The sequence below is a fragment of the Giraffa tippelskirchi genome, chromosome 4, assembly GCF_054371585.1.
Source record: "Giraffa tippelskirchi isolate mGirTip1 chromosome 4, T2T-mGirTip1v1.2.pri, whole genome shotgun sequence".
Taxonomy (NCBI): domain Eukaryota; kingdom Metazoa; phylum Chordata; class Mammalia; order Artiodactyla; family Giraffidae; genus Giraffa; species Giraffa tippelskirchi.
Window position 1 is genome coordinate 26,057,533 of NC_137278.1, and position 24,611 is coordinate 26,082,143.

Sequence of the window (24,611 nt, forward strand, 5' to 3'; positions counted from 1 at the left end):
ACAACTTATTAAAGTACATTCTAATATAGCTGCCTATTAACTTTCATAATGAAGCCTCCAATGTAGCTGAACTCCTTAGCATGGAAAAACAGCTGTTATTTTTAAACAGTTACGAAAGACTCAGGATCCCAGTTGTTTCAACGCTGTCTATATAAGATAGAGCTTAAGCTGGCTACTCTCAGCCCTTTCTTTACTGATAGACAATTTTTCCCTAAAGGCTATGAGGAATGTTCCAGCTCAACTAGTCATGTACTTTCTCATCCAAACATCTTACCTCATGACAAGTTACATCTAAGCTTTGAGATGGCACCCATTGCCCACTTGTCAAGAAGCCAGAAGTGGGTACCCTTATGGCAACTATGAGGTGATCATCCCTGGGCTCAAAGCTATGAGTCCCCAAGAGAAGCATAAGACAAGACCCTTGCTCTTAAGAGAATTATCTAGTTGAGAAGCAAAATCTTAATATACTTTGAGCACTCAGTACATATTCTGTGTCCCACTGATATTCATAATTATAAGTTTAGTTAACATTTTTCAAATTTGTTTGATTATGGAATATATTATAAAAACTCTGGAGGGTAGAGGGTCTTCTCAGGTGGCTCAGTGGTAAAGAATCCACCTGCAGTGCAAGAGACACAATTTTGATCTCTGGGTGGGGAATAGAAACCCCTGAAGAAGGAAATGGCTACCCATCCCAGTATAGTGGCCTAGGAAATCCTATGGCCAGAGCAGCCTGGTGGGCTACAGTCCACTGGGTCACAAAGAGTCAGATATGACTGAGCGATGAAACAACAATGACACATTGAAGGCACAGAGTTATGATCCTTTGGGGACACACAGAGATAGTACTGTGCTCTTTCATAATCTAGATGGGCACGGCATGGATATTTGTTCTCTAACAATTGGCTACAATATACATGTAATTAACTGTTCCCAAATGCTCGAAATTACCTACATGGCCTGGGAACTGAGATCTAACTAAATTTATAACTGAGAGGAGAACTGAGTAACCCAAGTCTTTTCATTCTTCAGAGTGTCCGACAGGCCTGGGGAGACTCTTCTTTGAGTAGCCATAGGACCATAGCTCCTCTGATGCTGGGGACAGAGGCTTCACCCAACCACATCAGACTTTCCCAAAATACTACTTCTTTCATATTACATTCTGATGAAGAGCTGAAATGTGCTCTCTTGCTCAGGATATTGATTCCAACTTTTCTTGTAGATTCAATTCCATGATGGTTTATTTTATGTGACAACTTGAAGTGTTTGAGGATGAGATTATCATTTAAATCCATGAACTTTGAATAAGCAGACTGCCCTTCATTATGTGGGTGGGCTTCATCCAAGCAGGTGAAGATCCCGAATAGAGCAACCAGACTAGTCTCCCAACAAGAGGAAATTGTCAGTCAGAGAGCCTTTGGACCTCATTTGCACCATTAGATCTCTTGGGTCTCTATCTGCCAGTCTTCAGACTATAATTGAATCACGTATTTGCCTAAGTCTCCAACCTACTGGCCCTCTGAAGAGTTTGGGCTTAGCAGCCTCTACAATCATGTGAATACTCAGATAGTTGGTAGATAGATAGATAGAAATAGATTATGTTTCCCTGCAGAACTCCAATACAATATCCATTGCTGCATAATAGGTTATACCAAAATTCAGAGATTTAACACATAACACACATTTAATCTCTCACAGTCCCTAAGAATCAGAAATCTGGGCACAGTGTATCTGGATCTTCTGCTTCAGAGTCTCTCATAGGTTTAAACAAAGGTGTCTTCTGAGGCTGTATTCTCCTCTGAAGGCCTACATGGGGAAGGATCTGCTTCCAAGCTCGTTTGCATGTTTGCCTGTAGAATTCACGGGGTGAGGTGGGGACAACTCATGACCTACTACAATGAGAGACTCAAATTATTCACTGACTATTGGTTAGAGAAAACCTTCATTTCCTAGCCACATAGTCCTTTCCATAGGACAGGTCATGACATGGCAGCTTGCTCCATCAGAGCAAAAAGAGCCAGAGAAAGAGAGCTATTAATAACAAAAAAGAAGTTATAGTCCTTTACAACTTAATCATGAACATTACATTCCATTGCTTTTGCCATATTCCATCAGCTAAAAGCAAGTCACCAGGTCCAGGATACCCTCAAGGGGAGGAGGTTGCACAAAGGCACTAATATCAGAAGCTGGGGACCACTGGGAGCCATACTAGAGGCTGCCTACTCCACCCATCAAAGCTGCTTTCTCTATTTTTCCACATGAACACTCATCTCAGACTTGAGCTCTCTTAAGAGGCACCTGACATAACAAGTACCTTTGCCAGACTGTTGTCTTACCTACAGGAGTCTTCCTTGTTTCTGCTTCCCATCCAATTCTACCCACAACTCTGGATGTATATTTCAAAAGCTGTCAATTATTTCATACATGTGAACACTTTGATCTAGGGAGAAAAAAACAGCATATATCTAGAGTTATGCTGTTTAACTCATATATGTGAACATGTTGACTTGGGAAGAAAAAAAGAGTATATATCTAGAGGTGTGCTATTTAACCTCAGGAGATAGATAGGTTCAATCTGAACAAGCCACGGTTGTGTCCCTAGAAGAAATGAACCTTATTAAAGCATTGCTACACAGAACATGAGCAGTTTGCTTGAGAAACACCCAGTTCTTCTGGACCATCTGGGAACAGAGAAATGACCATCCTTATCAAGTTTCCATTGCTAAAACCATAATGGTAGAAACACAAGTTAATTTAATAAGAAGGGAAACATTTTCAACCCTCAAGAGAATGACTGGTTTTAGATTCTGGGTTCTGTTTCAGGAGGCATTTTTGTTTTCTTATTATTGCCTTTCTTCTACTCCATGGAGGTCAGTTCCACTTCAAAAAGAATAGTATTTAAAGCTGGTTTTCTGTATGGTAAAAGATTTGCATGCCACCTCATCACAAAGGTATTTATCTTTCTGGGTACAGTAAAAAATAAAATGATACCTATGTATACTTGCCAAACAAAGCTTAAAAATCCAAATGAAGGGTCAGATACATGATTGCTATAATCAACAAGCTTCTCCAACTCCAATAGAGAGAGAGAAAGAGAGGAAGATATATAGAGAGGTAAATTTTCACACTCTCAATCACAGGGCTTTTAAAATTAGTCCAGAGATTTAACAATTTAACATGGGAAGGTTAATTGTATTACTATTATTCATAGCATCCTCTTTCCCTTTGTTTTTCTCAGATGTATCTATTGGTTTATTAAGACTAAATTTTTCCAGACAAAGAGTGGTTATCAAAAATAGCATTAGCAATCATTGTGAATAAAAAATCAGAACACCAGATTCCAAATGAAAATGCAAATGAAATGGCACATGTGTGGGTATACAACTCACACAATTTTTCAAAATGAAGGTATAAAGGTATATATGGAGGAGTGAGAAGGATTCATGAATGCTGACAGAATTAAGAAAGCTGTTGAGGTTGTTTTGTTGGCTTCAGCAAAATTTGAGATTAATTTTTTTGGCAAGAATTATGTCTTTAGGGATGCAAAGAAAACAATTAGATAGCTGCAGAATGAATTAACTCTTCCAGTGCTTTGGAAGCCTCTTCTGAGTGGTGGACTGAGAGGGCACATCACAGGATTAGGAGCGGAGGGAGACCACAGAGGTGAGGAGACCAGCCTCCCTAGTCAGTGTGGAGAAAGGCACTCTGTTAAGTCACCAGGGTGAATAAGGTGCCATGAGGACCATTTGAGGCAGTGACAATAGTGACATTTGTTGTTTATTCTGTCTCTCTCAAATGGAGACCACTCAGATTTAGACTAGGGAAGCCAATTGGATACAAAGAGCAGTGGGGAAAAGTTGGTGACAAGTTGCAATGTAAATAGATGTTGAAAAATCATTTTGTCTTATTTTTAAAGCTTTATTAAAGTATAGTGAAATTTTCATAACCCCACGTGCAATCAAGAAGGACTTCTGCATGTAATCTTGTCTAACAATAACTACGAAGGGACTAGTTAACGAAAATTATGAATTAAAGAGGCATAGCTTCAAGAACAGTTGGTAGAAGGGGTTGAATGGAGCTACTTCCTACCAGCCTCTCAGTAGTTGGCTGAGTCACAAATCAAGTCATCACATTATTCTGTTATATTTCTTTTTCCTAAGAAATTTAAGAATAAGGTATTTTTTTCCCAGGGACAAATGGAGTCTCTCTCTCTCTCTCTCTCTCTCTCTCTCTATATATATATATATATATACATATATATATATCTTTTTTTTTTTTTTTTTTTTTTTGGTGAAGTTCTTTATAGGAGCAAGAAGGAGTAAAGGGTACTGGTCACAAAAACCTGTAGCAAAAGAAAGACTAGTACATTAATTCCTGCCAAAGTCCCTAGGGTATCAGACAACCTTAGGAAACTACTTATCCCCAGACAGAACATCCGTGAGAGGTAAGTGCTACCCAAAGAACCAAAAATAAGTTATGGAAACACTGATATAGATGAATAACAGTGAGAAAAGTTCTATGTGAGAATATCTGTGAGAAAGTTCTACATTTATAACTACATGTTCTCATTTTCATGAAAAGTGGCTGTGATTTCCAACTGATTTTATTGCTATGCTTTTCCTAATAGAATTCAGAGTTAAAACAAAAGAGGTCTGTGATGTTTCCTACTCAACCCAGTGGTGGGAAGTGGTCTGTGCAAAAACAAACTTTTTTTTTTTTTAAATACTAAACCAATTATCCAGTAATCAGCTGTCTTATAGATAGCATCACCAACTCAATGGACATGAATTTGAGCAAGCTCTGGGAGATAGTGAAGGACAGGGAAGCCTGGTGTGCTACAGTCCATGGGGTCACAAAGAGTCAGACACAACTGAGCAACTGAATAACAAAAACAGCAATTGCTGCTGTTGTTGTTATAGTGCTCAGTAGTGTCCAACTCCTCATGACCCCATGAGCTACTGCCCTCCATGTTCCTCTGTCCATGGAATTTTCCAGGCAACAATATTGAGTACTTACTATGAGCCTGGTGTTGCATCAAGCACTTTACATAAAGTTAGTTCATTTCATACACACAAAAATACGATGAAAAGTATTCCTACCATGTCGTTTTACAGATGGGAAACTCAAGTTTGGCCATGGAAGCGGTTTAGTGGAGTATTCCCAGCTGGGGACTTCATTACCAAGGTAAGAACCAGGTTCTCTGAGGACCAGTTCCTCTTGCCTGCAGTCCAGGCAAGACTAGAGCCAGGCTACTGAGCCTCCTTATTATTAAGTCACTAAACTAGAGATTCATGCAGTCTTTGATATTTTAACAAATTAAATGGGGGACCCAGTGGGGCCAGATCTTTCAGATAATATTTCACTGTTTCGCTTCAACTCACCTGCAGGTGAGATGTGTCTGGCAAGCAGATTCATACCGTAGGCTGTGTAAAACCATAGACGAAACACTGTTTCTCACACCACCACAAGCATAAATCCTCTCCAGGGCAGTGATTCCTGAATCCCACCACAGGGAGCATCGCCCCTCTTGATAAAGTTTTCATCAGTCAGCAGCAATGTAAGAAGAACCGGGACAGGAAATTAGGCATGCAGAATATCAACATAAGACAGCCATTCCTTTAATCTGAGGCTTTTATTCTTCCTACACGTTTGGGTGGTAAACCATGCTGTTTTATATATATACATATATATGGAATAACAAGGATGGAAAATGATTGGTATTTGGGGTTTTTTTTTTAAGATTTTTTTTTTATGTGAACCATTTATTAAGATCTTTCCCTGTTGGCTCAGACAGTAAAGAATCTGCCTGCAATGCAGGCAACCAGGGTTCCAACTCTGGGTTGGGAAGATGCCCTGGAGGAGGAAATGGCAACCCACTCCAGTATTTTTGTCTGGAGAATTCCTTGGACACAGGAGCCTGCTAGGTCACAGTCCACGGAATCACAAAGAGTCAAACACAACTGAGCAACTAACACATTTTTTAAGATCTTTATTGATTGTGTTACAATATTGCTTTTGTTTTATGTTTTGGTTTTTGGCCACAAGTCATGTGGAATCTTAGCTTCCCAAGCAGGGATCAAACCTGCATTGGAAGGTGAAGTCTTCACCACTGGACTGCTAGGAAAGTCCCAGCATTTGGTTTTAAATGTTCTTATTACAACAAAAAAGTTTGTTAATTTCTGAGCATTTATGTATACTCCCCAAATTATTTAATATTATGTTCTGACTGGTTCTGTTTGTGTGATTAAACTTAACATTAATTTTTAACTGGTTCATGAAATCTGAAAGTCTTTAGCATCACTGATTCATGGAAAACATAGTGTTGTAACTAACAAGAGTTAAGCACTGTAAAAAGCATTGCAAAAGTGGTTACAATTCTCCATTCTTGTCTGTATCCATGTCACTTTGACTTTGCATAGTAATTTTTGCAACTTCTCCCACAGAGGGACAGAGATTATTGCCGCTCCCCCATGAATCTGCTTGGTCTTATGACTTGGCAACACAATGCCATGGAAATAGTAGTGTGCCAGTTCCAAGCTTAAGCCTCAAGGGACTTGATCACTTCTACTCTGTATCTTGGAACAATTCCAGGCTAGTCTGTAGGAAAAGAGAAACCATGTGCCAGATGCCCCAGCATCCCAACAACCAACAGTCAGTTAACCCCGCAAAAGCAGTCATCCAGCATACTTATGACTAAGCCCAGCCCAAATTGCCAACACACAGTCTCTGGTTAGATCAATGGATGTTGTCTTAATCCTCTAAGTTTTGTAATGGTTTGTTACACAGCAAGGCCTAACTGATACAGTCACATCAATAGACATTGGATAGAACTTGGAACAGATATTGGCAAATTTTGTCACTTAATGTTCTGAAACTGATCTTGGAATATTCCTTAACATATTCTCTTATCTAAAAGAAAGTTTTGATGCTATATTTTCTGATTTTATTTTAAAGTTGAAGAGAGTAAGTGCATAGCTATTGTAAGAATACACAAGCTCACACATCTAATTACTAGAGGAAATAAGTCTGGTAACCTAAGATGGTGGGATTATTTCTCAATGTTTCCTGACTGCACCAAAATCATCTTTGTTTACCTATTTCACAGTGATAAGCAATGTTTTTATGACACTGAGTGGCACTATCCATTATCGCTATGGAATAAATAAGATCTAGGAGATGTGTTTTGATGATCTGATTAAAAGAACAGAAACCCCACTTCTCACGTGCCAAGCTGTCACCATTTTAAGTTTTTAAGCTCAATCGTGTCTGACTCTTTGTGACCCCATGGACTGTAGCCCACCAGGCTGCTCTGTCCACGGAATTCTTCAGGTAAGAATACTGGAGTGGGTAGTCATTTCTCCTCCAGGGGACCTTTCCAACCCAGGAATGAAACTGGATCTCCTGCATTACAGTCAGATTCTTTGCCATCTGAGCCACCAATGATTTCTCATTTTAAGTGAAAAATATTTTTAATGTTCGTCAACCTACTAGAATAGGTAGAACTCAGGAGACCAAATCCAGTAGACATGGATCCTAGTCCTATCTGTGCTGGTTACTGGCCCTTGGACAAGTCCCTTTCCTATTCTTCTCTTCAGATTTCTCATCTGTGAGGTAAGGAGGCTAGACTCAGTGAATTTTGTGGTCCTCACCATTCCAACAGCATCTCAAGTCCTTAATGTGGTCACTCATATGCTTAGAAACAAGGCCTCAAAAATAAATGCATTAAAACTCTCTGGGGACTGAAAACCTGGTATCTCCTGGAGCAGAGTCTAGGCCGCTGCTTTTCCAAAATCCAAACAAAAGAAAATTTGGTTTACAGGTGTTATTGTTATGGGTGATGTTCAGTTATTCTTAAAGAAATAAGACTTTTCTGTCTTTTCTTTCGCTACAGTTGCTTTTGTGCACATTAAGATTGTGTTTTTCCATGGTCATTAAACATATTCTGTGACTTGAGTTAAAGTGTATTCAAGGATCTACATGAAAATAAAACCAGGCACGTTGCAGTCTCTCTTGTGATATTTATCACTGATGGCGCTCACGTGACTGCAGAGCTCCATAAAACTCTGGAGGGGTTACCTTCACTTAATGGCGTCCTTCCCTTTCACTCACCAGCCACTTCTTATTGCAAACAGCTGCTTGGAAACGAAAAAACATTTTCTATTTCCAAGGGACCTTGTTGGCTCTCAAAGTACTTTGCTCATTTTATTTAACAAATGTTTAAGTTTAATCAAATTTCTAATTCCAGAAATGAGCCAATCTTGCATTTTGAATCACTAGCTTGTGAGACTTGTACATTTAAAAGAGTATAAAAGGAATCAAATTCAAGAGCAAAAAAATAAAAATGTGAAGTGTGTGGTTCCCATGGTTTCAGCTTACTCCTATGATGTTTCTGCCACCCCTTGGACCAGCTGATTTCTGCCCATTCCGTGATTCTAAGGGGACTGAACATCTCAGCTTATAATGAAAGCTTCCTTGAATTCTGATAGAAAGCTCATACCCAATAACTCAGTGAAACTGCATCAGCACCAACGTAAGGGGGAAAACAAGCATTGTATAAAGTTTATTAGCACTCTTTATTATGAAATAAACTCGGCTTACGCTTCTTTTGGAGGGGAAAATGATGAACACAAAAATACCGTATTTTTACTTACTAACGTGCACTTGTAAAATGCGTGGCATGCTGTTTTACAGGCAGTAGCATATAAAATACTTTTTCCAGATGTGGGTTCATAATTCTCGAAAGACTATAATAGTTATCATAAGATTTATGGAGGATAATTTATTAATCACATTTTTTTCTTTTAGAGATCTGTTTAGTAAGATGAAAGGGAACTTTAAAATGTCATTTTAACCAAATGTAGATGGCATAATATCAAGTTACTCCTTTTGTTCAAATTATTTTTAATGACTTTATTTGTTTTATTGCCTCCACAAGTCAGTACCAACTTGGTGGTAATGATCTATTTAGGAAATCTCTTAAGATTTTTAAAGTAAAATAGTGTGGAGCTCTTTTAAGAACTAAATTAACTAAACTATGTGAGCTGGTTAGCGTTCATTTACTTGAGAGACACAGAAGCTATTAAAGCTTATTTTCGCAAGATTTGGAGGAGACAAATCTTGTGAAAACTACAGCTCCCTGAACATTCATGTGGCTTCCCTGATAGAAAATTAGAAGCCCATGTGTGCTGAGTGCTACAAGTAACACATTGTTAAATAAAACACACATTTCAAACATGGATCCCTTTAATCTGGCTTAGATTATTAAAAACGCAGCTGTGCTAAATCCATATTGTGGAACCAAGTCACATGATGAGTCAAAAACCCCAAATGACCCTCTTTGTGTCATCACTTGATTTGAAGTAAGTTTTGTCTAAAGTATCACACTGACAAAGTACAAAAAAAGATAACTCTGCAATTCAGGAGGATTTATCAGTCCTGAGATTACTGTCTTCTTACATACCCTCCCCTCCTCTCCAGTCCACGGCTTCCCTGGAAGAACTGGATAGTGGGTCTAGATTGTTATTGAATTAAAGTTCAGCAAGAGGCTCCAGCAGCCTTCTCCCTCCAGACTCTTACAACAGCCATCAGAGTGCCCTCGTCTCTAATACAAATATCATAACACTTACTTTGCAAAGTTATCACAGGGTTAAAATAAAATGATACATGCAAATCATCTACAGCCTGGCACATGGCCCGTTTTCAATAAATAGAAGCTATTGTAGTTATCATGCACACAACTGCGTGAGACTCTTTTTTAATTTTGAAAGAGCAATACAGTCAATTAGTATTTATTGACAGATTTGAAAATAAAAGTAGGAAAAGTAGAAACATACTGAATAACAACCATGTATAATCCACCATTCTAGGTTTTGTAAGAAACAACAGAATGTATGAGAGGGAATCTATGATCCAAAGCATTTATAACCCACGAGAGAGCTCTGAAGCACGCGCTGACGATTCCAGCAGCATTTTAAATCACTGGCCATATGATAGCCAGTGCTAGTCCCAGAGCTAGACCTGGAGAGCAAGTGGCAGTCGCCACATGAAAGGTAGGGGCTGTGACTCCTGAAAGTTTAGAAAAGGTTGAGACTGGTTGCTTAGGTTATGAAGAGTTCATGCCAGTTGGGCTTGAGCGACTATAAGAAAGTGGTGGGGTGGCTCAGGAGAAGAAAACTCAGGAGCATTTGATATTTAAGCCAACCAGGTAATTGACGTTGCTGAACAGCTTGAGGAATGAGGCCATGATGCCAGAAGAAAAGACTTGAGAAACTGAGAACCAGGCTCGGTTTCTGTGTAGAGACACAAGGCCTCTCCTGAGCTCTCTGAAAGTCTGAGAGAATGCCGTGATTAATACTAGAATTAGTCCCTGAAGGAGAAAATGTTCTACCTGTGATGAAGATTAGTGTCTGATGTGGCCCTGACCATGGCTGTTTTCCATGAGAAAGGAAGACTGCACAAAGAAGCTGTCAAGAACACAGCGCTCCGGCCCCACACCTCATACATCCCTTCACGGCCACAGTCTCCGTACTCCTGGCAAATCTCTCCTCATCTACAGGCCCACTGCCTCAAGGCTATGAGCTCCTCGAGGACAAGAATTATTTCCTCTATGCTTCCCTAAGGCCGTGAACAGAGTCAGCAGTCCGGGAATGTCTGTTGAATGGTCTCTTCTTGGCTGAAAGGCCAGTGGTAATGACAATTGTCCAAATGAGGTGTTTACAAGAATCTCACGTGTTGAAAGTATAACATGAAAAGAGAGAAAGAAGGAAAGAAGACAGAAGGGGAGGTCCTACAAGTCCACTTGGAATGATGAATTAAAACTCCTCTCATACCTCCTTCGTTAGTCTAACAATGCAACCTTGGACGTCCCTGGCGGTCCAGTGGTTAAGACTCTGTGCTTCCACCACTGTAGGCACAGTTTCAATCCTTGGTCAGAGAATTTAGATCCCATATTCCAAGCAGCCAAAAACAAAAAAAAAACTGTATTGGCCTTTGAGAGTGGTCCAGTGGTTAACACTCCGCACTTTACTGCAGGAGGCACAGGTTCAATATCTGGTGGGGAAGTTCACATGCGGCAGCCAAAAGGCAAAAAATTAAGAGTACAATCTGTTTTCCCTCCACCCAGAATATTTTCTTTAATATCATAAAATATTTTCGTGGACAGATGAGTTAGCAAATGTACAGGCATCAGTGTGCCTTTTGACAAAGCTATCCCCTGCCCCTACCCTCCACTCCCGCACCAACATGGGCACGGACCGGAGAAACGAATATAGAAGCTGGAACAGATAGAACAAAAATGATTAAAAAGATAGAATATAATATTGTGCTTGGTTATTTTCCTATATCACAAAACAACACAAAACTTTTGGTGTAGAGTTGATTTTTCTTCTTTTCCATTTAAGTCTGGTGGAGGAAAAAAAATACTTTTTATACAATAAAATATGTGGGGTTTTGTTCTCTCTGTTCTTTTTAGTTGTTCAGTCATGTCCAACTGTTTTGCGATCCCAAGGACCATAGCCTGCCAGGTTGCTCTGGTTATGGGATTTCTCGGGCAAGAATATTGGAGTGGGTTGCCATTTCCTTCTCCAGGGAATTGTCTCAACCCAGGGATCAAGACTGCATCTCCTGCATTGGCATGTGGATTCTTCAATCACTGGCACCACTTGGGAAGCCCTATTCCTTCAGTAATACATCAAGAAACATTTTCCCCCATCAGTGTAAGTTCTTCCAACACACAGATTTAGTGGCCAAGGTCCCATAATCTACTCAGACTTCTTGTTGATCATTTGTTCTGTCTTAGGGATACTTTTAACCAGTACCCAACTAGCAACATGCTCAATATCATACCAGGATCCATCTGGATCCTTTCTCCTCTGGAGGAGGGACCAGACAGGACCAAATGATGAGCAAGAGGCAAAAGGTCTTGGATACCCCACCCAGGAGTCCCGTGCCCTGAGAGTGAGTGGAGGATCTCTGCCTGAACCTCACAGTCCCAAAGCAGGAGACAAAGCAGCATCCTTGGGCCACCGGGAAATATGCTTATCTACCAGCTCAGCTCTCGTGGATGTGGAAAGCAAATGAGAGCTCTGTCCACATGAGATAACACAGACTGCTTTGCCTGTCTGGGGAAGCTTTCCCAGGTCCACTGTTCTATTCACCTGGCCTTTGTTCTGTTCACCTGGAAGGCACTCTTCAAAGTCTGGGGTACACGCTCTGGAACGAACTCCACACCTCTTCCAAGTCATGGCAACTCATACCTTTAGAAATGTTTCTTGGTTGAGACCGTGAATACAAGCCAGAGACTGACAGATGTGCACAACAGAGAAGCCATGTGGGTAGCAGTAAAGAAAGCCTCAGAGAATGAGTCAAAAACACATCCTCTTTATCATCAGTGAGGACCGAGTTCCAGAGAGCAGAATACATGCATTGAAGCATTGCAGAGAGAGCAATGATTGGATAGATCTTCTCTGGGAAGTGATGTACCAATCTTTCCTGGAGTAAAGTGGCCAAGAATGAGAACCCCTGAATATTTCTCCTTTTGCTAAGCTGAGGCCAGAGCAGGGTGGGCCTCAAATGGCTGCCAGAGGAGTTTCCATCAGACGATGGGTATAGATGGTTATCAAATGAATAATCAGCATGTAGACTCACTCTCTCTTTTCCAGCCTCTTGAATATCAGTTGCTTTAGGGAAACAATAGCCCACACATAATAATTTGTCTCAGGCAATATCCTTAGTGCTTTGCCTATAGCAATTCAGTAACTGCTCACAACCACCCTATGAGTTATATACTTTCTTAATCTTCATTATTACAAGAAGTACAAGTGGAAGGTTGACAGGAAGTTGCAATCTCAATTGGTATTTAATCTTTTAATGGGCAAATGTTTTTCAGCACCCTGGGTTTGTGGAAAAGCAAAGTCTCCACTCATCTCTGTTGAAATCCCGCTAGTGGGTAAAGTTTGAGAGAGTAAGTGGCATTTAACTCATTAGTCTGCAAATGACACCACTGTATATTCTCTTCACCAGCTTAGAGAACAGAAGTGAGAGCAAAGGTGGGAGATCAGGGCATAAATTCACCATCTGCGATGAAATGTAATCAGATCCGAGGAGTTTCCACTTTGAAGTCTTCCTGAATCTGTGTGGGTTACAGGTCTGAACATATCACCAGCTTTGACAGGTGGCTTTATTTTTCATTTCAAAGAGGGAGAAAGAAAGCCAGGAAACCAAGTGAACACATGCATGGGGAAGCTTTGAATGCTGCCCCCTGAACACCCACAGAGGCACTTTTCTAAGTTTGGGGTCACTCGTTCAGAGGAGCAAAAGCAGCTGGGCTCTGGTCCACCCCAGACTCTGTCCTTCCCGGTCACGGCTCTGTGAAAGCTGCCTTTCTCTAGCTCCAGTGCCCACTGTCTTCTCTGCTCCCACACCAGCCTCAAACCAGCAGCCATTGCTGCTGGGGCCAGGCATCCGCCTGGTGATGACTGCAGACTAGAAAGGGCTCAATTCGGGGAGTAGCACTTGCCTTGTCACTGTGGAATGACAGCACTTCTAAAGGCTGAAACCCAGCTGCCCTTCAAAATCAGTCAGTCCCTAACCTTCTTGGAGGGCTTCCCAGAAGGGCTACCCCTGGTTAGGGGTAAAGAACCCACTTGCCAATGCAGGAGACCTAAGACACTTGAGTTTGATCCCTGGGTTGGGAAGATCCCCTGGAGGACGGCATTCCAACCCGCTTCAGTATTCTTGCCTGGAACATCCCACGGACAGAGGAGCCTGACGGGCTATAGTCCATAAGGTTGCAAAGAGTCAGAAACGACTGAAGTGACTTAGCAGGCATGCAGCCTTCTTGGCAACACTGAACCCATCTAAAGGATGCACTTAACAGCCTGAACAAGGCAGGGCAGAAAGGCGTGAGGTGACCCACAGCTCAGTCTAAGTATACAGTCATTAAGGTGTGATTTTTTTTTCTTTTAAGATTTTTTTTTTTTTGATGTGGACCATTTTAGAAGCCTTTATTGAATTTGTTACAATATTGTTTCTGTTTTCCTTTTTGATTTTTTTGGCTGCAAGGCATATGGAATCTTAGCTCCCCAACCAGGGATCGAACCCACACCCCTGGCATTGGAAAGTGGGCTTCCAGAGAAGTCCGTTTAATATGTGATTTGAACCCAAAAGGATCACCTACTGTCTCTTCATGAAAATGGTGCAGAGCAGAGCCAGCATTACCCAGTGCCAACCCAGGCATGTCACAGCCTCCCTGGAGCTTCTTGCGTGCAGTCCCCAAGGATGAGGAAGCCCCCAGAGAGGCCAGGGCTGACATTCACCACACTGCACAGTCTGCAAGGCCTTCAGCCTGTGGAGAGAGGATGCCTCGCCAGGAGACAGTACACTGAGTGGGCGGAGAACATTCTGCAGGACAAAGGAAGGGGTCTGGTGTGTGAGACCAGGTCAGGCTCTTGGCCTTGCAGGGAAGAGGAACTACTTGGATCCTGACGAGGTGGTGCTATGTTCCAGCCCAGCTCCTTCTGGCCACACTAGTGTTCTCAAGAGAGGGGCTGAGAGTTAGTCCCTTAAACAGGGATATGTCTAGACTTTCTGGATGAAACTGAGAGCATGAAAGCAGCATAATTCGTGGGTGTCCCGGGCTGAGTACTGGACGGTAGGATTGGTCTTTTTATTTTTAATAAATAACATTTATTAGACTTTTTTGATTATAAAAGTAATACAGGCTCATTACAGAATGACTGGGGAAAAAATGGAGACACATGAAGAAGAAAACAAATGTCACTTGTAATTCCCCCACTCTGGTCATTGTGAACATTTTCTTTACTCAAGTCTCTTATACAGTGAATGTACTTTTTAAAAATAATAAATACTGCTTTGTAAGCTGCCTTTTCTCTAAGTAATACTGCAAGAAACTTTCCCCCCTCAGTGTATGTTCTTCCACCACACAGATTTAGTAGCTAAGGTCCTATAATCTACTCAAACTTTTTGTTGACCATTGCCTTAATTCCGTCATTTTGATATTATTTGTTGTTCAGTCACTAAGTTGTGTCCAACTCTTTGTGACCTGAAGAACTGCCACGCACCAGGCTTCCTTGTCCTTCACTACCTCTCGGAGTTCACTCAGACTCCTGTCCATTGAGTTGTTGATGCTATCTAACCATCTCACCTTCTGCCTTCCCCTTCTCCTTTTGCCTTCAACCTTTCCCAGCATCAGGTCTTTTCCATTGAGTGGGCTCTTCCCATCAGATGGCCAAAGTATTGGAGCTTCAGCTTCAGCATCACTTCTTCCAATATTCAGGACTGGTTTCCTTTAGGATGGACTGGTTGGATCTCCTTGCAGTCCAATGGACTCTCAAGAGTCTTCTCCAGCACCACAGTTTGAAAGTATCAATGCTTCAGTATATATAACACTAAAATTAACATCTTGCATGTACAACATACCTGATTATATCCTTAGGGTACATTTTAAAAAATGTGACCATGGAAATCAAAGTTTTGCATTTCCTATTATTAAGATTTTTTCTTATGTAATCTAATCTTGAAGTGACTGGAAAACCCATTCAGAACTTCTCAGGGCATGTTCTTAGCTTCAAGGAGACTGGTGGTGATTCTGTGTCCCGTCTTCTGATGACAGTACTTCAGGCCGTTCTGGGAGCCCAGACGCCTTCATGAAGATCTATTTCACTTAATAGTCTTGGCAAAGTGTTTCAAAGATTGGATCTGGGTGTCAGGTAAGCCTGGGTTTCTATCTCTGCTTCTCCTCTTGTTATTTTGTGATTTTGAGCAAGCTTCTTCATCTCTTTCAGTTTTCTCTTAGACTTGTTGCAATTGTTATGGTCACCAACTCACTACAACCACCCCAAACCCTACCTTAGTTAAACCTGGGTATAAACTTTCTGAACAATCATATTTCCCTTGGAGGAAAAATCTATACCCTCTCTCCCTGGAAATGGAAATACAAAGAAATTGTTGAAAATATGTAGAAGTCTTATGAAAAGCCATCCTATGATCCCAAGGTAAAGATGGGATAGAAAGTTAGAACAAGAATGGAATTATCAGACAGTGATGTGGGTTTAGAACCACAGTCAGGCGCTATTTAAGTTTTAAGCACTCTGATAGCTAAGAACAAAGGGAAGCACACTGATTTAATAATGGTTATTAACTGCAAAACCAAAGTATTTAAATCCATCTATCATTTAGAAATATTTATTTCTAAACTTAAAGGAAAAAAAAATGATCATGTGGATTTTGATAGCACACAAACCAAAATCTTCAACTTTGATCCCCTTCAAGGGTCTAAGAAACAGAGATTATCCTTCCAATGATCTAATTTACTATTTTCAAGGATAAGGATCCATGGTGCCCACAACCCCTTCTCCCAGGGAAAGTGAATCCCGTGGCTTGTCATCGTTAAGAATCCCTTTCCTAGGACACTGCTGGCTAGGACATGCCTCAGGGCCCATTATTCTCACCCATTCACTCATTCACAAATAAGTTATTTTTAAGGCCTGTTTTATACTGGAAGTTGGATTAGTCATTGGCCAATAGGAACTGATAGATAACAGATGAGAGAATGAGCTACAGCCGGAAAGAGGCAATTTAATGAAATGTAATCATTTTCACCTGTGAATCTCCATCTGCCTCACAGCAATTCTGAGTTATAAAAGTGAGTTCCTCTAGCCAGTGTGCAATACTGCCTTTACACTAGCTAGAAGCTCCTTAGAGTCAGGTGCTCCATGCTGCATTTGTGTGACCTGTGGTTTAGATGGTTCCACTGGGTGTTCAGTTAATTCTTGCAAAGAGATGGGCTCACGTCCTCTCTTGAACAATTAGAACTTTCCATAAGTCTATGGAAGTCTGCCTCATTAGGCTTCCCTTAAGCCTACGTATGTTCTGTGTGACCCCTTCTGGGACCTGGAAAGTGGTCCCTCCCTTAGTCCCTAACCTGTTCCTCCTAGTGGGGCTAAGACAACACTTCTTTTTTTTTTTGGTTCTTTTTTTTTTTTAATTAGTTTATTTTCTATTTTTTTACCTTTACAATATTGTATTTGTTTTGCCATACATTGACATGAATCTACTATGGGTGTACATGTTTTCCCCTTCCAGAACCCCCCTTCCATCTCCCTCCCCATCCCATCCCTCCGGGTCATCCCGGTGCACCAGCCCCGAGCACCCTGTATCATGCATTGACCCTGGACTGCCGATTCATTTCACATATGATAATTTACATGCTTCCATGCCATTCTCCCATATCATCCCGCCCTCACCTTCTCCCATAGAGTCCATAATACTGTACTATTTATCTGTGTCTCTTTTGATGTCTCGCATACAGGGTTATCTTTACCGATTGACTAAATACCATATATATGTGTTAGTATACTGTATTGGTGTTTTTCTTTCTGGCTTACTTCACTCTATATAATAGGCTCCAGTTTCATCCACCTCATTAGAACTGATTCAAATGTATTCTTTTTAATGGCTGAGTAATATTCCTTTGTGTATATGTACCACAGCTTCCTTATCCATTCATCTGCTGAAGGGCATCTAGGCTGCTTCCATGTCCTGGTTATTATAAACAGTGCTGTGATGAACACCGGGGTACACGTGTCTCTTTCAATCCTGGTTTCCTCAGTGTGTATGCCCAGCTGTGGGATTGCTGGGTCATATGGCAGTTCTATTTCCAATTTTTTGAGGAATCTCCACACTGTTCTCCATAATGGCTGTACTAGTTTGCATTCCCACCAACAGTGTAAGAGGGTTCCCTTTTCTCCACATCCTCTCCAGCATTTATTGCTTGTAGTCTTTTGGATAGCAGCCATTCTGACAGGCGTGAAATGATACCTCATTGTGGTTTCGATTTGCATTTCTCTGATAATGAGTGATGTTGAGCATCTTTTCATGTGTTTGTTAGCCATCTGTATGTCTTCTTTGGAGAAGTGTCTGTTTAGTTCTTTGGCCCACTTTTTGATTGGGTCATTTATTTTTCTGGAATTGAGCTGCAGGAGTTGCTTGCATATTTTTGAGATTAATTGTTTGTCCGTTGCTTCATTTGCTATTATTTTCTCCCATTCCGAGGGCTGTCTTTTCACCTTGCTTATAGTTTCCTTTGTTGTGCAAAAGCTTTTAAGTTTAATTAGGTCCCATTTGTTTATTTTTGCTTTTATTTCCAATATTCTGGGAGGTGGGTCATAGAGGATCCTGCTGTGGTTTATGTTGGAGAGTGTTTTGCCTATGTTTTCCTCTAGGAGTTTTATAGTTTCTGGTCTTACATTTAGATCTTTAATCCATTTTGAGTTTATTTTTGTGTATGGTATTAGAAAGTGTTCTAGTTTCATTCTTTTACAAGTGATTGACCAGTTTTCCCAGCACCACTTGTTAAAGAGATTGTCTTTTCTCCATTGTATATTCTTGTCTCCTTTGTCAAAGATAAGGTGTCCATAGGTGAGTGGATTTATCTCTAGGCTTTCTATTTTGTGCCATTGATCTATATTTCTGTCCTTGTGCCAGTACCATACTGTCTTGATGACTGTGGCTTTGTAGTAGAGCCTGAGGTCAGGCAGGTTGATTCCTCCAGTTCCATTCTTCTTTCTCAAGATTGCTTTGGCTATTCAAGGTTTTTTGTATTTCCATACAAATTGTGAAATTATTTTTTATAGTTCTCTGAAGAATACCATTGGTAGCTTGATAGGGATTGCATTGAATCTATAGATTGCTTTGGGTAGTATACTCATTTTCACTATATTGATTCTTCCGATCCATGAACACGGTATATTTCTCCATCTATTTGTGTCCTCTTTGATTTCTTTCACCAGTGTTTTATAGTTTTCTATATACAGGTCTTTTGTTTCTTTAGGTAGATAGTAACACTTCTTTTCCAAGCCTGATTCTCAGGATCCCATGAAGCTTTCCTATCCCTGTTGTACCATCCATGCCCTTACTGAAGACTCCCAGACAAGCCCCATTCACACCCTAAGCTTCTGGCTCTAGAAGCAAGAGAGAGGCAACAAAGTTTGTCTTTCTTTTTTGTTTTTAGCTTCACAAGAGAGTTAACAAAAGTCATCTTTGGTTTCCCTGAACAAATCAGAGAGCTGCCCTGGGACAATCAGGAGTCAGGTCATGGAGATGCCACACCCTTGTGGTTAGTTGCTTCAGTCGTGTCCAAGTCTTTGAGATCCCATGGACTGTAGCCCATTTTAGTGAAATCACTAAAAGAAGAAGATAAAAACCTGATTCCATTCATGTTCTAGGTCCTATTTTTGAGAAAAAGTTCAAATCTTTAGTTTTGGACACTTCAATCACAGCTATCATTCTGGAGAAACTTAGGAAAGAAAGGAACAATGTTTAGTGTAATTATTTCTATAAGGAAGCCTATAGGAAAAGACCTCCATGCAATTTAGAGTTGTGTAATAGGATCTCAGCTAAATAAACTGGAAAAGGTAAAGTATCTCAGGAGACATTCTGGTCTGGAGCATTAACCATTTTATTGCTGTCCCCAGGGCTTCCCAGATGGTGCAGTGGTAAAGAATCTACCTGCCAATGCAGGAGATGCGAGTTCGAGCCCTGGGTCAGAAAGATCCCCTAGAGTAGGAAATGGCAACCCACTCCAGTATTCTTGCCTGGAAAATCCCATGGACAGAGGAGCCTGGTGGACTATAGTCTGTGGGGTCACTAAGAGTCGCACAAGACTGAGCGACTGAGCACATACACGCCTCCTAACATGAGCACTTCATCCCTACATCACAGTCTCTAAGGGCCTGCAATATGAGTGTGTTACACACCTTATCTCATTTAATCTTTAATAACAACCCTATGAGTCTGTTATTATTATTCCTTTTTCACAAATAAAGAAACTGAGACTTTCTTTATCCTCTATGCTCTAAAGAGGTGAGCATAAACATTTGTAGGTGACAGCTGAGATTAAAATCTAAGTGTGTCTGCATTCATAGAATCTTGCTATACTCAACTACTGTATTATATTTAATCACTGCCTCTTATGGAGTGTAGGACCAGAGCCTTTGATTTCTATATTACATTTCCAATATAATGTGTTACACTTACCACAAAATCTGTTTTGGTTATGGTTATTAGTAATGTCATTGTGGTTAATGAGAAAGTTTATAGACAAGTACTATTATTACTACTATTGATAAAACCAGCATGTGTTTATATGTCATTTGTAGTTTATAAGGCGCTTTTGCAATTATATTAATTTTGATTAATTTTTCAACAACTCTCTGAGGTGGGCTTGTCTCTGCTTTACAGATAGGGAACTAAAGTCCAGAGAGTTAAATGATTGGAACAAAGTGTGCTAATCTGTCAACGTTAAGCAAATCCCATTAAAATGACCCTGTGAGTGATGTCTCCTTAAACCCTGTGCCTCAAGCGGCCTCTTTGCCTCACCTTAGGCCCCAACCTGAGGCCAAGACTCAGCCTAAACTCAGTGCTCTTATTTATGCCAGTGATCAGCTTCTATCAACTTATAAGATACTGATGTTCCTGATCTACTGGAAACGACTGACGCAGTTAAGTCCACAATGAGTAAGGCAGCCCAAATACAAATGCACTAAGAATTCCAAGACTCTTGGCGCGATGCAGCTTCTTCTCCAGCCCTTTGACGGGAAGCCTCTGGGAGCCAACTGTGAGTCATTTATCTCTGCACCTCCAGCCTTGGCCTTGGGCTTGATGCACCGTGGATACTTAATATTTTCTGAATGATGAAAGAATGAGTGAAACTATCAACAGATATTTATGAGTTTGAAGATCTTCAGTATCTTCTTAACCTACTGCTTTCTCTTTTGACTTTTTTGATTTGTTCTTAGGATTTGAAGAAGATGGAAGGGAAACAGGGAGCCTCGTGGAGCCCTGGGCCAGGCAGGATGGATATAAAGAAGGGGCGTGCAGTACAAAACTGTTGTGTCTCCTGTTTCTCTTTACTCAGATCCATGATGCCCAGACGCCTTCCTCTGTGTCCCTGGAGGTGATGGAGAGTCCCTACCATTATGGGAGGAGGTCTTTCACCTCAACCTCCCTGTAACTAGATTATTCTCTGGGAAAACTGGGCTCTTTTTGTGTACCATCCAGAAGCTGCCACCACTTTAGAGATTGTTAAGATGCAATCTTATACAATGAAGGGATTCTTTTCTTTTTGTTTCAGCAAGAAAGAGAAGCAAGACATTCAGTTTTTAACATGGATTGAAAATGGAGTTTCACCAATTTTCTGTGTTTTACCCTGCCATATTCTGCCAGCCAACGTAGGAGGGAACAAGCGGCCTGTGTTCCTAGAACATTTTTCTGAGAACAGGAAAATGTCAGTAATTTAGATAATTGAGTATCTGGATGAAAATTTACCTGTGCCACAACTTTAAATAAAAAAGGTTTTGACTAAATAATATCAGCAAAGAAAACAGGATGAGAAAGTAGAATTTCCGTCTGCTTTAATGAAATAACAATTTTTATTGAGTATATAGTTCAGTTCAGTCACTCAGTCATGTCTGACTCTTTGCGACCCCGTGAATCGCAGCACGCCAGCCTCCCTGTCCATCACCAACTCCCAGAGTTTACCCAAACCCATGTCCATCGAGCCGGTGATGCCATCCAACCATCTCATCCTCTGTTGTCCCCTTCTGATCCTGCCCCCAATCCCTCCCAGCATTAGGGTCTTTTCCAGTGAGTCAACTCTTTGCATGAGGTGGCCAAAGTATTGGAGTTTCAGCTTCAACCTCAGTCCTTCCAATGAACACCCAGGACTGATCTCCTTTAGGATGGACTGGTTAGAAGTAATGGTAATTGTGATCCAATTCAATCTACTTATTAAAACATATCCCATAAGACCTTCCACTAATCAGGATATATTTATTAGTCTACTTTGGTTACATAAATGCCTTTCTTGGGTTTTGTCACTGTTGATAATTCAGATTTTAGCCTCCCTCTTGCCAGAGATTGTCTGTGTCCGTAAGGCTTCATCCGGGTTTTACCTGTGAGAATGCCTCAGGGGAAGGGCCAGATAGAGAAGTGTTTGTCAGGACCAACCCTGGTCTGAGAAAAGTGATAAAACTGTGTAAGGAAATGGAATGTATAGAGAAAAGTCTTTGGATTCAGTTCCAAACACGGATGAATCCCCACTCTGGAGCTGAGATCCTCAGTAGCATTGAGATCTTTCAGCATGCTCTTTCACATGATAAAATTATTAAAAGAGGCAAAGCAATTGACCTGTGAGGGAGTAATTCTGTCATGCTCAAATACCTTGTAAACAAGGAGAGGCTTTAAGTGCAGAGTGACTCTCTGCTTTCAGGGGCTTCCAGGGTGAGGAGGTGCTGAAGGAAGATGCTGACAAAGAGCAGAAGGAGCCTGATGAGCACTCTTTTCCTTCCTGCCCCCTGGGAATCCTGCCAGTCATCTGCGGGCACCCTGAATCCCTTATACAACAAGCCTGGCCTCAGAACTGAAAGGCTCTCCAGGTGTTACCTGGGTACCTTAGGCGTCAACACACATATTTGCCTAATAAGACACCCGGTTCACTGAGGAGAGCAGCAGGAAGTTGGTGATCCTGGGAAGGTGAGAACTAACATTTTCTGCCCCTTTGGTTGAAAGGTCTGGGTAGCTCCACTCTGCTTTCCATGGCCTGGCTGGCCCTACATGTTTGCAGAGGAAACATCAGCACAGAAAATCATAAGAACATGCATCTAAACATGTTCATCTAAACATCACAAAACAGCATCTACCATGCATCCTCACACATCAAATAGGACTTGTACCATGATGCAATGAAGAACGGCCTCTGAGTGCCTGGGGGACTCTCCTCTCATCTTCTCTCTGGTCCTTACAGACACACACACACACACACACACACACACACACACACACACACACACACACACACACACACACACACAGATTTGCATTGTCTGAGCCTTTCTTCTAAACCTTCCTGGGCCAAGTCATAGTCATCTCTCCATCAGCTGAATTCCCAAGGAACCCATTATTTCCTCTGCCAGAGATTTCTTGTCACTCCCAAAAGAATTAGAAGCACTCCATCAATAAATGTTGGAGAGGGTGTGGAGAAAAGTGAACCCTCTTTCATTGTTGGTGGCAATGTAAATTGATACAGCCACTATGGAGAACAGTGTGGAGATTCCTTAAAAGACTAGGAATAAAACTACCATATGACTCAACAATCTCACCACTGGGCATATACCCTGAAGAAACTGTATCTGAAAAAAACACATGTACCCTCATATTCGCTGAAGCACAGTTTACAATAGCTAGAATATGAAAGCAACCTACATGTCCATCCATAGATGAATGGATAATGAAGTTGTGGTACATATACACAATGAAATACTACTCAGTCATGAAAAGGAATGCATTTGAGTCAGTTCTAATGAGGTGGATGAACCTAGAGCCTATACACAGAGTGAAGTAAGTCAGAAAAAGAAAAACAAATATTGTATATTAACACATATATATGGAATCTAGAAAGACAGTACTGATGAACCTCCATGCTTATCTCCCCATCCATAGCCATCAGGGACCCCTGGGTAGTGCCAGGATTGCAGGTTCAGTCGAGTGACTAGGGAACTGTCTCCCTCCTGTAGGCTGAAGGGACTGGACTTACAGTCTATAGGAACCTTTCTGGTTTAATCTGGTGGGTCGATGTGATACTAGGCTTTTCAAATGGTCAATTCGCTTGTGCTTCAGGCAGCAGTTTCATACTTTGACATTCAATCTTGAATGATGAAGATTTAAAATTAAGCTTTTTTGGTCTCATTAGTCTCCATGGCTTCTTGTTTATCTGAGCTCCTTTCTGCCCCTGGAAAAATGTAGAATACTGTCCTTGACCCTATCCTGTGGTCCACTAGGAATCATGCCTCACTGCTGCCGCCACCACCCTGTCCCCAAACTGATCCTTTCTGCCACGATTCATACAGAACTCCCTTCTTCCTGGCCTGGGAGGACTGTTGCTCCCAGATGAGCCCTCTGCCCTTTGGTCTCATCTAAACTTCTCTAGAGCAGCCCCTACCCACTGCCACCACACTGACAACTGCAGAATGAAGGCTCTGAGCTTTTTCCTCCCAAACAAACCATGCTGTCCCATCCCCTCAAGACTGTGACCTTTCCTTGAAAGGTTTTATTGTCTTTGCTATTTGTTTTAGTTTGCTTGTTTTCTGTTGGTGGGCTTCTGTTACCTTCCTCTCCACACACTACCTCCCCACCTCCTGCTCTCCCAACACACCCCACAGCCTCCCCCAACCCCTTATCCTCTGGATCTTGGGAGACCCTTGAGTGGAGACAATGAACCATAGCTGTTGTCCAGGCTTCCACTCACCTACAACCCAAACCACCAAATGTGCAGTTATAACCACATCCTTCCTCCCTAATCAAATTTCCTTCTGATCGGGAGCTAGATCGTTAGCTGACATGTCAGCTAGAAACCTGGTTAACTGAGCCAAGAAGGCCTGGTGTGTCTTCCCAGACACACCTGCCCTGTTCCTACCCCAGGCCACACCCTCCGTCTTACCAAGTCCACAGCGTGACCATCGCGTGCCCATCCTTCCTAGACTACAACTCTCAAAAAATCAAAAATAGATCTCGGTCCCTTTGCAGACCCTTCATGT

At 41.4% G+C, this 24,611-nt stretch overlaps 2 long non-coding RNA genes across 4 annotated transcripts in view; one reads left to right on the forward strand and one right to left on the reverse strand.

The window, feature by feature from the left end:
• The window catches only part of LOC145503708 (uncharacterized), a 211,241-nt gene that overhangs the window by 72,757 nt on the left and 113,873 nt on the right, over positions 1–24,611 (reverse strand). Inside the window, exons 5-6 of one of the 3 annotated variants that reach the window (XR_014051676.1) lie at positions 5,382–5,526; positions 2,337–2,440 (exon numbers count right to left, since the gene is read on the reverse strand). The exons of the other annotated variants lie outside the window; for them this stretch is intronic. This is a non-coding gene — a long non-coding RNA (uncharacterized LOC145503708). The remainder of the gene's footprint in view (positions 1–2,336; positions 2,441–5,381; positions 5,527–24,611) is intronic. 3 annotated transcript variants of the gene reach the window in all.
• LOC145503710 (uncharacterized) lies at positions 5,728–10,436 on the forward strand. The gene is made up of 2 exons (XR_014051678.1): positions 5,728–5,949; positions 7,330–10,436. It is a non-coding gene; the product is annotated as an uncharacterized LOC145503710 (long non-coding RNA).